Below are 14,476 nucleotides of genomic sequence, written 5' to 3'. Positions count from 1 at the left end.
AAGCAGTATCTAAGTGACCTTAATATCAAATTAGGGGAAGGGCCTTAGTTCAGAGATAAAGCATTTGTTTTGTGTGCTGAAGGTCCCCGGTTCAATCCCTGGAATCTCTAGGTAGGACTTGGAGAGACCCTCATCTGAAATCCTAGAGAGCTGTTGTCAGTCGATGTAGCCAACACTGAGCTAGAGGTTTGACTCAGTAGAAAGCCACTTCCTATGTACCTGTGCACTTTCAATATGAGTTGATGGGCAAATGTGAATACTTTTGAGATGATTGGGCAATGTTACTGGAAAACCCAGAGCTTGGAAAAGTTACTTTTTTGAACTACAACTCCCATCAGCCCCAGCCAGCATGGCCACTGGATTAGGCTGATGGGAGTTGTAGTTCAAAAAAGTAACTTTTCCAAGCTCTGGGAAAACCACTGTATGAAAAATGAAGGTAGTCAGAAAGGCAATCTGCAGTCCCACCTCTCATCACAACTGACTCTGGTTCCACATTTAATGACGTTCCACATTAAATAATCCCAAACTTTACAGCCATTCAGAATAGAACCCATCTTATTCAAGATTGGACATGTTTTTGAGGAATCAGGAAGGTTTTTGAGGAGTTGAGGAGGGGTCAAGAATATTCAGTAATTTCTGAAGGATAAATATACAGTAAGTCACATCTTCACCAACGTTTCAAGACTGAACGAAGAGCAGCAGGCCAAAATACCGGGCCAAGTTTCTTTGTGACGTCTTCGGAAAGCAATCCCAGTGCAACAAGCAATAAGAACATCTGAGGTTGAAACAACTCATGTGGTAGACCTAATATAGACCAAAATGCAATAAAGGAAAAGCAGAGGGTGACCTATTCAACAAGCTGAAAGTCTGTTTAATGAGGTGAGGGGATGAACATGCAGCTGTTTGGACCCTCTGACATATAAAATGCAACCTGCTATACTAAATCCATGTGTATTTGTTTCTTTAGCCTGCACTGGACATTTCTATAAACACAAATTTTACTCTGAATGTGCCCCCCAACATCACATGCACAAAGTAGTCCCACCTGGTGTCCACACGTACAGCATAAATCTCTGCAAGGATGTAGCCTTTGTGTGTGTGGCTGCATGCAGACATCAGGGGGCAGGACTAGTTGACAGTGTGATACTGATGCTGTGAGGACTCTGCTCAGCCCTGCTCCCAACCTTGTGCATTGGCAGAATGTGCGAGTAAAACTTTTGAATTCAGTTAGGGTCTTCCTATGATTCTTCAATCTCTCCTGGAAAAGTCAACAGTTGCATTTCCTCCCACCATACAAGAACATTTGTAGAGCAAAAGAATTCTGTGAAGGAGTTAGCACTGCCTTCTCTTATAATACTGTTTCTGGCTTTATTTATAACGCATATCCCCTTATGTCACTTAAAGTTAACAAAGAAAAACTTCACCCCCATCTTTCCCTCCTCAGATCATTCCTGGGAGATCCACACTATTTTTTAAAAAATTAACATTTCTATCCCACATTTCTTGTAAAGAGCTTGAGGTGGCTAACAAATTAGAAACAAATAGCTGGTTTGCAAGGTCCCCGCAACTCTTGAAATTAAAAAATATATATCTGAGGATAGGTCTGGGTAGGTCACAAGAGCCCAGCACAAAAGCCACCTATTCACATTTCAAAGTAAACTTGCAGGATCAGACTTTCTGAAATGTGGGAATTGCTCAGGACACAATTGGAACAGGTATGGATTTAACGCACTCGCAAAATTATGTGTCATATATACATGGTGATACTCTCTTGATCTTCCATGTCTGACAACCCACACCCATAAAAAGGGTTTTTTTATATAGGTAGCCACTATGGCAGGCAGTCTATACATCCTGTTTTCCATTATTAAAACGGGGAAAAGATTCTGTAAAGAGACTCTTCCCATTAAGGCAGAAGTTAGCAGAACCTGTGGCCCTCTGGATGTTGTTGGACTACTGCTCCCATCATCCCTGATCATTGACTATCTGGCTGGGGCTGATGGGAGTTGGAGCTCAGCAATATCTGGACAGCCACAGGCTCCCGATCCCTGCTGTAAGGTGGCCAGATGCAAAGGAGAGAACTCTTGTGCCATTAACCGGAATGTAAAAGAAGAAGTTTCAGCAAGTAGACGCTAAGAAAAAAGTCCCAAGACTTGTGGGCATGGGAGTAAAATGCAACCACCTTTAAATGAAGCACATCTCATTATTATGTCAGCCAAGTTTCTCCTCACTGTTTAAAAATACAACCAACCTTCTTTATTCTCCCAGCCATTTCAGAACACAAGAGTATAATCTGGGCAATAAAAATATTTTCAATACAAGGACATTTGGAGAAATTTGGCACTGGGTCTTGGAAGCTTTGATTAGCAGCGATGCAGAAAATTGCTATCTAAATATCTGATGAAGGCCAAAAAATAAAGGGAAGTGGGTAGCAGAGCTTATCAGGAATTGCAATCCATAGCATGAATTAATGTCTTTCAGAAACCACTAGCAGTTTTCGATATCTGAACAGAAATCCACTTGGGTTCTTTGAGTTTTGGAGTGTGGAGACATCAAGGCTTTCTGAACAGCTGCTGACTTAAGTCATTCCATAATAAATTTGAAGCATCCAGTGGCAAAGCTAAGATTCTTGACGAGTGCAGCAGTCATTTGCATGATTCTATGTGAGTACACAATGGGTCTTGTGCACTGTTCCTCCCCATTCAAAGTTCATTTTATTTTTTAATTTCATCCCTGGCACTGAACTTGATAGGGTCGGCACACCCTTGGCACTCCTCCGTTGTGCTAACCCCCCTTACCTTGCCAGTGTGAGGCTAGTACAGCAGCAGCAGTGAAACAGCTAGTATAGCCAGCAAACTCTGCTACTGGTACCCACCATTAAAATTCCCCCACAATGCTTCTGGGGCCTGGATGTAGCATCACTCTAGACCAAGCACTGCCATGATGGGTCCCAGAGGCACTGTGGGGAAATTATCATGATGGATGCCAACCATAGCCACCAAGTCTGTGCTAGGCAACGGAGTGCTGGGGAAAAAATTGAATCCAGATTGCAATAGCTGGTGTTTGGGGTCTGTGGCAGGCACAGCAGTGGCCTTCTTGTGGATTTAGGCCACTGGCAACTGTCTGTCCATGCCAACCCGTTGCCAGGTCTGATTATTCTGTAACTATAATGGCTGGAGAACGTGGACAGAAGGTAGCCTTGCTGGGTGAAATTATCATGCTACCATTCGTAATGGTTTGTAAATAGAGCTAGATGACACACCAGCATTAGCTTTGCCTAGACCTGACAAATATTGTGAAAATACTTGACAAATATTCCTGAAAATGGCCAGTGTAGGTGGGGCAACTGTGCTGTTTTCAGACAGAAACCTGAAAGGGTTGCCCACTACTAAGTCACACCATGCCTTTATCTAATACAGTATTGTCTACACACTGACTGGCAGCAGCTCTTTAGGATTTCAGACTTGCCTAGCCCAGCCTGGCAGTGGTAGAAGGACTGAACCTGGGACCTTTTGCATACGATCACATAGTTCAGCACTGACCTACCTTTCTTCCCCAGTGCAGAGACTTCACTGGAAAAGTTTGCAAACTGTGTGTTCAGTGGTAGCTGGTGCCCATTAAGACAGTAGGGCAGAAGGCAGGGAGCCCAACAGTAGGTGGAGCCAGAGTTAACAACAGGCAGAACCAACAACTTCTAGTTTGGTCCTTGTCCGCCTCCCTGCTGAGTTGTACAAGGACAACACTGAGAGGAGGAAGCTGGCAGCCAGGGCCACCCCCTACAGTGGCTGTAAGCTGGAAGGCAGGCAAGTGAGTGCAGGATGAGGTTGGTGGGCCAGTGCCCCACTTGCCCTAATGGACCAGTCTCCAGAACTGGTTTTTAAAAACTCCTAGTGGTGTATCAGCGTTCCAGGACTGCAGTTGTAGCCCAGTCAGGAAAGTGCATTGATCACCATATAGGAAAAGCACTCATACCACTTGAACAATCCTGGGAACTGTAGTTTGCTAAGGGTGCTGGGAATTGTTGCTCTGTGAGGTCAACATCCTTAAACTACAGTTGGTTGAAGTGGTACAAGAGTGCCTTAAATGTACTGCATGGAGGTAACTTACTGTTAAAAAATTAAAAAGAATTGGGGGCATGAAGAGTCAGACGTATCTCTCATTGAAACTGCCTGTGACAAGAGGTATCCGTCACGACACTTAAGTCGGAAATATTTCACTCACGCAAAGGCCAATCCCCACATTCCATGTTTTAAGTGTAGACCTACGTTGGTCTTTTAAAAAAAATATGTATACCTAAAATTGTACTGTATTGAGATGGATGTGTGAAAATGCATGGTTCACACCTTTGCCTATTCTATTAGATTTTTAAAAAAACGTACTGCAAGAATGCTCTCAGAGTTTGTTACAATAAAATAGAAGCACATTCAAAAGAACAAAAGAGTAGAATAATAATAATAGTAATAAACTTTAATTTATAGGCCGCCTATCTAGCCAGTGGCCACTCTAGGCGGCGTACAATAAAAACATGATAAAATACAATAAACAATATAGCCTGTACAGTACAATGCAAAAATTACAGTATTTAGTAGATTGTTCAATTGAACTAGTGCACCTTGGAAGTCTCAAAGGTCGTAAAGGCCTGATGGAAAAGCCAAGTTTTCAGGCCCCGGCGAAATATATCTAGGGAAGGGGCATGTCGAAGATCCATTGGGAGGGAGTTCCAAATCGTGGGGGCTGCCGCAGAAAAAGCCCTCTCCCGAGTCCTCACCAACCTAGCCACTTTAGCTGGTGGGACCGAGAGAAGGCCCTGAGTGGCAGATCTTGTAGGGCGGCACACTTTATGACGGTGGAGGCGCTCCTTCAGGTATACTGGGCCGGAACCGTATAGGGATTTAAAGGTTAATACCAACACCTTGAATTGAGCCCGGAAAATAACTGGAAGCCAGTGAAGATTGTATAACACTGGGGTGATATGATCATAACGGCGGCTATTCGTAAGTAAACAAGCCGCCGTGTTTTGTACCAGTTGTAATTTCCGGACTGTTTTCAAGGGTAACCCCACGTAGAGCGCACTACAGTAGTCTAAACGAGAGGTGACCAGAGCATGCACTACGAGTGGGAGCTGGTGGACAGGAAGGTAGGGTTGCAGCCTTCGGATGAGACGCAATTGACCCCAAGCTGCCCGGCATACCGATGAAACCTGAGCCTCCATGGTCAGCCTGGAATCAAGGATCACCCCGAGGCTGCGGACCTGGTCCTGCAGGGGCAGTTTTACCCCATTAAACACCAGGTCAATATTTCCCAACCCTCCTTTGTCTCCCACGAGCAGTACCTCCGTTTTATCAGGATTCAGCTTTAGCCTGTTTCTTCCCATCCATCCACTCACGGAGTCCAGGCACTTGGACATGGTCTCCACAGCCAACTCTGGTGAGGACTTAAATGAGAGGTAGAGTAGAACAGACTGCCTCTAAATATGCAGGCTCTCCTCTGTTAGAGGTTTTGAAGCTGAGGGTGGATGGGCATCTGTCAAGAGTGCTGTAGTGGTGGGATCTCATCTGCAGGGGTGATGGCGACTCACTGACCTTTGAGGGCACTTCCAACTCTATGCTTCTATGTTTGCTAGAGGAAAGAATTCTGTTTGGTATTTGGCTGCTAGGAAAACACAGCATAACCAAAAACAGAAGTACTTAAGGAAAGATGCCTCAGTCCCCTGCAACAAATGGGTGACAAACGCTGCATTTTTTGTACTATACACTGATAAACCAGGAAGGCCAACTTGTAGGGCTATGTTGTTTTTCCTGGCACAGTTGTCAATAGTAAAGGTGCCAACGACACACTCTAAAGCAGCACAGTGCCCTCTGGTGGATGTTAAATAGACAGATTTTCACTCTCCAGGACAGGCTTTTCCAGAGGCCAATGTGAGAATGTTACACTTGTGATGCTGCTTCATTAGGATGCCAAGATCAGCTTTTAGCTTCCCAGAGATACAATAATTGGTCACTGGAATCTGGCTGAGACTTCAGCTAAATTCATTTTCCCCATAAAAACATTCCAAGTGAATGGGAGTCTTAGGCATTTAAAAAAAAAAAAATCTGTTGCAACATCCAGATTTTTCTGCCGTCCGTCCCAGCCACCCACCCACCATTCTGCAATCCCATTTGTTTCCTAACCCTCTTCTTCTCTAAAATGAACCACATGTGGTGTTCATGGGGATTATCCCACCCAGTTCTCTACATGCACCCTGGGAACTAGGTTAGATTGAGTGTGTGAGTCCAGGCACAGGGCACCCTTTACTCCACAGTACTGAATGCAGCTGCTAGAGTGCTGACTGGAACATCCCCACAAGAGTCACACAACACCCATTCTGTAGGACTTGCACTGACTGCCTCTATGTTACCTAATTTAAAGTATGATTTTTATAGCCCTGCACAACTTGGGAGCCAAGTAGTTGTTGGAACACCTTTCCACTCTTAGAAACCAATGTGCACCCTGAGGTCAGTGTGTGCTCCTGTTGTCCAACTAGTGGGTGTAGCTTGCAGCGTGGATAGGGCCTTCTTTGTTGTGGTGCCCAAAGCATGAAGCTCTCTTCTGTCTGAAGGCATGGATGGCCACAACCTCGCTGAGCTTCCGACACCAGGTTAAAACATACCTGTTTGCTCCTGCTTGTCAAAGGATCAAAGCTGTTGCTTGAAGGCTGCAGCCAACCAAGATTTGCTAGTGCAGGCATGGGGAACCTTGGGCCTGCCAAATGTTGCTGAACAACAACTCTCATGATCCTTGCCTATTGGTCATGAGTGCTGGTGCCGATGGGATTTATGAGTTCCGTAACAACTAGAGAACCAACGGTTCCCCACACCTGTGCTAGTGCAAGGAGTCTTAACTGCACAAATACCTTCCCTCTCCTCTCCCTGTGTCTCCCTCCCCCCACCCATCTGAAACTGTTCTTAGGTCTCACAACCCTTCAGAGCAGATTGGGTGGGGTGCAGGGGGCACATGGGGAGAGGAGAGGGAGGGGAAGTTCCGTTGCACAAGCGGAAACCCTTGGGCTAGTGCAGCCTTTCCCAACTAGTGGGACATCAGCTGTTGTTGGACCACAATTCCCATCTTTCCTGACCATTGGCAATGCTGGCTGAGGCTGATGGGAGTTGTGGTCCAACAACATCTGGTGGCCCACTAGTTGGGAAAGGCTGGGCTAGTGGATCTACCTCATTTAATACTTCTCCTAAGTCATAACCAAATATTGAGGGCCCTAGGTTTTTCTGATATGTTGCCATTTTACATGTGATGGTTTTATTATTAACTTATTTTAGTGGTATTTTATTTTTGGTTCCATTGAATTGTTTTGATATATTATGTTGGGAAATGTTCTATGATTACTCTGTAATGAACAGTCGTCTATAAATTCGGTTCATAAATAAAACTAATAGTGGTGATAAGGGGGGCAAATACTGTATTTAGTATAGAGGCTGCTGGACTGCTCTTCAAGGATAAAGTCCCCATGATGAGTTACATAAAATTAAACAAACAATTGAAATGCAGATCATGCAGTTCAAATAACACCACACATGCATCGCAATGGATTGGAGCTAGAGTGTTTGTGGGAAAGACCAAGACCCAGCAGAGAAAGGTGGATGGGTGTGGGAGGGAGAAAGAGCAGTGGTGCAATTAGACAATTTTAGACACCAGATGTAATAGTCCGTGGGGGTCTCTTTAGATGGTATTGTGCATTGCTCAAAACATGGTATGTCAGCCCTGAGGCTTTTGGGGGCCATCCTGCTATTCTGGTGAGCAGGGGTTTTGACTTATGCCCCAAAGTCCTGCCCTGATAGCACCATTGTGAGGGGAGGTGAAAATTCCCCTTTCCCCCTGCAGCCAACCATGCCACCCTATTCCAGATGTTCACCCAACCTTCCAGAGAAACTTTTCAGGGAGACACAGCAGGGGGAAGGAGGAATCAATTAAAATAAACCTCCTCCTTTCCATTCATCCAACAGGAGAGTGCTCTCTCAGCAGAACAGGTTCTACTCTCAGGACCTTTGGATCCAAATTTCTATCCACTACCATGCTATAGTATAGTATAGCAAAATGCGGCAGCTAGAGCGCTCACTGGGGCAGGGTATCGTCAACATGTCACCCTGATGCTGAAAGAATTGCACTGTCTGCCCATTTGCTACCGGGCCAAGTTCAAGGTTCTGGTCTTGGTGCACAAAGCCCTATACAGCTCAGGACCAGGATACCTTAAAGACCATCTTACCCCTTATATACCCAGTCCATCACTGTGTTCTGCAGGTGAGGGCCTCCTGCAGATACCTGTTGGGCTGGTTACCAGTAGGCATTACTGTCTCTAGTAGTTTTCCATGAAGCCTGCAAGTGTGAAGACGTAACTGTGGTTAAGGGGGAGTTATGTCTATGTTCTGTCTGGGAACGGACGGCCAGGGCCGTTGCTATGGTAGCCATCTGATAACAGCTGGGAAAGTTGTAACAGAGTCTATGTGAGTTGTTGCTCTTCTGAATTATGCCTCTGAGCTGAGAGGCTGTCTTTTGTGTTTTATCTATGGAGAGAGATGTACCCAGAAGGGGGGTGACTGAAGAATCTCTACATGTATTTACTCTTAAGCCTCTGGCCTTAATGTCTTAATAAAGACTCTTAACATGCTCTGAAGACGTTTTCTTGCTCAACTTAACTCCAACGTAATGTATGCTGTTTCACACAACAACGCACACAAGCCAACAGTGGTAGCAGAGGATGGTTACGCTCCACAGTGCATTACACAGGAGTAAGTTGCTGGTCTGAACAGCAGACGGAGTTCCAGAGAGGGCAGCTTGATTGATTGAACCAGACGGAGGTGAGCAACATGGCTGTAAACCTGTCTGGGGGAGGCTTGCCGATGGAACGACTTAATGAGAAGAATTTTGCCAGCTGGAAGCCGAGGATGCGGGCTTTGCTGATAACAGAGGATTTATGGGACGTGATTGAGGAAAAACCCCTGGCGGTACCGACCGCGGCCTGGAAGCGTCGAGACCAGACGGCGCAGGCGTTTATAATCTTGGCTCTATCGGATTCTCTACTGATGTGTGTGAGAGATGAGCCGTCGGCTAAAAAGATGTGGGACGCGTTGCAGGAATTGTCCCAGGAATGGCAGCGGAGGCAGGAGGCGCAGAGAGCCCAGCTGGTGGAAGCTGTCAGAAGCAAGGAGGAAAAATATGCCGAACCGGAGCAGGCTGCCGAAAGCAGACAGGAAAACAAGCGGGAGCAGCAGCGGCTGAAGTCTTGTTTTGCCTGTGGGGCCCGTGGGCATCTCCGTAAAGATTGTCCAGTCAAGCGAAACTCCAGGGACGGAGGCTTGAAGAAGGGAAGTGTGAACTTTGTTTGTAAACAGAAGTCTAAAGACTTGGAACAAATTAACTTTATTGTCGACAGCGGAGCAAGCCATATATTAATCAAAGACAGGAGTCTGTTTTACACGTCTACAGATGAGCAGGACTTTGTTTTACTTGCTGATGGATCACGGAAATCTGTAGAAGCTAAAGGTCTGATTAAATTTGACAAACTTGGACTAATGTCAAACTGTTTGTTCATTCCGGACTTGGCTCATAATATTTTATCAGTGGGCAAACTGGTGAGTTGTCAATTTTCAGTCTGGTTTGATAAAGGAAAATGTTGGGTGCAGAGAGGAGAAAATGCTGTCTGTCAGGGTTTCATGACACAAGGGCAGTTTAAAATGACCATGGGTGTGAAGTGTGCTAATGCCTTGAGTTTAATGGGGCGGAAAGAGAATGACGGTCAGAGCTGTAAAGAGACAGCTGTTAAAAGCACACAGCCACAGTATTCATGTAATGCAGTCAGGCTGATGCCTGAAAGAGTGCATCGCAGCCGAGTTTACAAGCCACAGGGTAAGAGACGTGGCAAACGTGCACCTAGAGCACAAGAGAATGCATATTTCAAAGTTTGGTGTCCAGAAACACAGCAGTTAATTCTGAGTAGAAGCATTAAAGTTGCAGAAAAACCTTGGGATCAAAGGGAGCAACTGAGCAGGCAGGTGGACACAAAGAATTTGGGGCCTGTCACACACTATTTAGGCACGGATATTGTGCGTGCAGAAGACGGAAGCATAACATTGAGTCAGGAAAGTAAAATAAATCAGATCATAGAAGAATGAATGCAAGGAATGCATTCTACCACCTTCGGTTGGTAGCCCAGCTACGCCCTTATCTGGACAGGGATGACCTCGCCTCAGTTGTTCATGCTCTGGTAACTTCTAGGTTGGATTACTGTAATGCGCTCTACATAGGGCTGCCCTTGAAGACAGTTCGGAAGCTTCAGCTAGTGCAAAACGCAGCAGCCAGACTGCTGACGAGAACCAGCCGGTCAGCGCATATAACACCTGTTCTGGCCCGTTTGCACTGGCTACCTATTTGCTTCCGAGCCAGATTCAAGGTGCTGGTTTTGACCTATAAAGCCTTACACGGCGTGGGACCGCAGTATCTTGTGGAACGCCTCTCCCGCTATGAACCGACCCAATCACTTCGCTCAGCGTCTAAGGCCCTCCTCCGGGTACCAACCCATCGGGAAGCCCGGAGGACAGTTACTCGATCTAGGGCCTTTTCTGTAGTGGCCCCCGAATTGTGGAATAGCCTCCCCGAGGAAATACGCCTGGCGCCGACGCTTCTATCTTTTCGGCGCCAGGTTAAGACCTGGCTATGCTCCCAGGCATTTTAAAGCGTTTAATGTTACAATTTTAAATCTCTTTGTTTCAGTTTATTTATTGTGATATTTTGTATTTCTGTACTTTTAATCTTTTGTACACCGCCCAGAGAGCTATTCGCTATGGGCGGTTTAAAAATGAAATAAAATAAATAAATAATGCAACATGACAGAATGCAATGTTGTGAAGACTCCAATGGTTGTGGCTTTCCAACAGAATGTGCAGGAGACGCCTTGTACAGATCCTGAGAAGTACAGGCGCATAATAGGGAAATTGCAATATTTGGTGAAGGTGTCTCGCCCAGACATATGTAATGCAGTCAGTATTTTAAGCTGGAAGGTAGAGCATCCTTCAGAGGCTGACTGGCAAGGGATTAAAAGGATAGTGCGTTATCTGAAAGGCACGAAGACAAAGGGTCTGGTTTTGTCAGGAGCAAAGACAGGAGGTCTTGAATGTTTTGTGGATGCAGATCATGCAGGGGAGCTGAGCAGTCGTAAGTCAACCTCTGGCATAGTTGTGATGTGGCATGGGTCATGCATTGACTGGAGTAGCAAGAAACAAAATGTGGTTGCAACATCAAGTGCAGAAGCCGAGTATGTGGCCCTATCACAGGCCTGTAATCAGCTACAATGGTTCGCAATACTCATGCAGGAGATAGGCATTGATATGCAATTTCCGATTACTGTATATGAAGACAATCAGACCTGCATTAAGATAGCCACATCAGAAGCTCATACCAAGAGAACAAAACATATTAGTGTCAGATACTCTCACGTAAGGGATTGTGTGCAGCAGGGGTTTGTTAACCTAAAATTTTGTGACACTAACAACATGGTGGCTGACATAATGACCAAGCCTTTGTGTGAGGAGAAATTTGGCAAACTGGTGACAAGGCTTGGAATGAACCAAAGTTTGAGTGAATAAAGTTCTGAAATGTACTGCTATGTACTGAGATATACTTTTGAACTGTACTGAACTGAAAATGCAATGTACTGAAATGTATGACTGTATGACTATGTATTATGGAGATGTATTTCATGTGTATTTTGCAGTCTTAATGGAAAAAAGGGAGGCTGTTGGGCTGGTGACCAGTAGGCATTACTGTCTCTAGTAGTTTTCCATGAAGCCTGCAAGTGTGAAGACGTAACTGTGGTTAAGGGGGAGTTATGTCTATGTTCTGTCTGGGAACGGACGGCCAGGGCCGTTGCTATGGTAGCCATCTGATAACAGCTGGGAAAGTTGTAACAGAGTCTATGTGAGTTGTTGCTCTTCTGAATTATGCCTCTGAGCTGAGAGGCTGTCTTTTGTGTTTTATCTATGGAGAGAGATGTACCCAGAAGGGGGGTGACTGAAGAATCTCTACATGTATTTACTCTTAAGCCTCTGGCCTTAATGTCTTAATAAAGACTCTTAACATGCTCTGAAGACGTTTTCTTGCTCAACTTAACTCCAACGTAATGTATGCTGTTTCACACAACAACGCACACAAGCCAACAATACCATCTTATCAGGAGGTCCATTCTGCACAACATAGGAAATGGACCATTAGTGTGGTGACACCTACACTGTGGAATTCCCTCCCCTTAAATATTAGACAGGCGCCATCTTGGTTATATTTTTGGCACCTATTGAAAACCTTCCTCTTTCAACAAGCCTTTTAAGTTGAGACCTTATCCCAGTCTGTGTCTGTGTTGGAATTGCTTTTTAATATGTTTTTTAAACTTTTTTTAAAAAACCAATGTTTTTAACCTTTTAAAAAAAGTCTTGAAAGCTTTTTTAAAGAATGTTTTTAAAGATGTTTTGTTTTATTGTATTTTAAAGTCTGTTTTTATTATGTTTAAAGCGTTTTTAGTGCTTTTGTTTGCCGCCCTGGGCTCCTGCTGGGAGGAAGGGCGGGATATAAATCAAATAATAGATAAATAAATATAGTATATACAACCAGGGTGGGGAACCTCCAGCCTGCAGGCCTAATTAGGCCTGCCAGCCCAATTTAGCCAAGCCACGCCCACCTGCCATACACCTGATGTCCTACCATGAATAAGGGCAGGTAAAAGGGGTTGGGCCAAAAAACCAGCAGATTGGCGACACCTGCAAAATTCTTTGAAGCCCCAACTATCAGCTAATTGTTAGGGCTTCAAAGCATTGTGCTAACTGTCAATGCTTGAATAGAGCGCTGCACAGCCAAAGCCCCAACAGCCAGCTAGGATTGGCTGCAATACTATCTAGAAATCATCATCTTTTTCTCTCTCACACACACATAGATGCCAGACAGAGGTTATCAATAAAGGGCCCTGAACAGCCTTTTAAAATGATAGACTAGGATGCTCTAAGTACTAGGCATGGTAACATCTTAAAGAATGCCACAGCTTGGTCACGCAGATGGACATGCCTTTCCCTCCCAACATATGAAGCCAAGACTAGGCATCCCTGTGTAAATAAGCAATCCATGCAAAACCAGCAAGCATCCCCAGAGACAAAGTAAGTCATGCTGGAAAGTACGTGGTGATTGCTAATTCCTCAGGGATGGTTTTGAAGTCATTTAGCAAAGTGTAGAAAAATGACCAGAGATACATTTTGTCAGAAGAGTCACACATCTGACATACAGAACTGGCAAAGTCCCATATGTCAGACTTATTTTTTTGCCATTGCCAAAGGCCACTTGACACATTCATGGACACCACTCAGTTATCCAGCATTTGATTACTTGCAGCAGACAGTGTGAACTGCCTTCATTGAGATTTTCTGTGTAAGGAGCTTAAGAGGAAAACTAAGTCGCTGCAAAAACCTCTAGAACAGAAGGATCCACAGGTTTTTGATGCCTAATTTAAAATACTGATTTAGTTGATAGGGGAATAGTTTTTTCTTGAGTGGTTTAAGTTACGAACTTCCACTTATGCTCAACCTGTGCATTTGTAAATAAAAGCAAATATTACAAAATGCTTTAAGCTTCATGTGGCCTCTTTCCAAAGGAAAATGAGCCTGGGTACACAAAGGTATCCCTGAAAATTCTCACCACTCAGAATGGGTGCAAGCATAATAATATTTTAATTCTTGCCCATCATCTATTCGTACAGTATCCAGAAAAGAAAAGAAAACCACACAGCTGTTTCTATGCCTGCCCACCCAAGTCAAACATTCAGACAGAAGATACAAACCCTCTTTGATCACTTCTCTCTCCACCCAAAAACATTTCTATTTTTTACATCAGCACTAAATGTGCCCATCTCAAAATTGGGTGTCCAGTTTTCAGTACTGTCACATTCTAATTTCACAGACTATTGGATACTGCTGACATGCTGAATTCTAAACAGGAGATCATAAGGGGAAAAACAAACAAGGAATCAATTCCAGCCTTAAGTTCTTGTAGCCTACTCTCCAGACTGTGTGAAGTGGTTACGAAAAACCCAATTAAGAGACACTGGCTCTTGGCAATTATTCTATGATATAACTTGCATTATATTTCACAGCACTGAATTTTGCAATGCAGGTAATAAAGCACTACTTATAAGTGACATATTTTATATAACGAAGTTAAAATCAGAGCAAAGTTGGTCTCAATAGTATTTCTAAAATGGTATCTTAAATGTATGTTCTTCTGAAGGGTATGTACCCCAATCATTTCTTACATTATTAAAAAATACTTTATTCTGTTTATTGTCATTTAACTCCCCTGTTACATTCTCCCCTTTTATACCCAAGTTTATATATACCTGACAACTGAGGATTACACTTTATACATCTGATGAAGTTGACTCTAGTCTGCAAAAGCT

Source organism: Rhineura floridana, chromosome 3 (genome assembly GCF_030035675.1).
Source record: "Rhineura floridana isolate rRhiFlo1 chromosome 3, rRhiFlo1.hap2, whole genome shotgun sequence".
Lineage (NCBI taxonomy): Eukaryota > Metazoa > Chordata > Lepidosauria > Squamata > Rhineuridae > Rhineura > Rhineura floridana.
Note: the sequence above shows the minus strand (reverse complement) of the source record.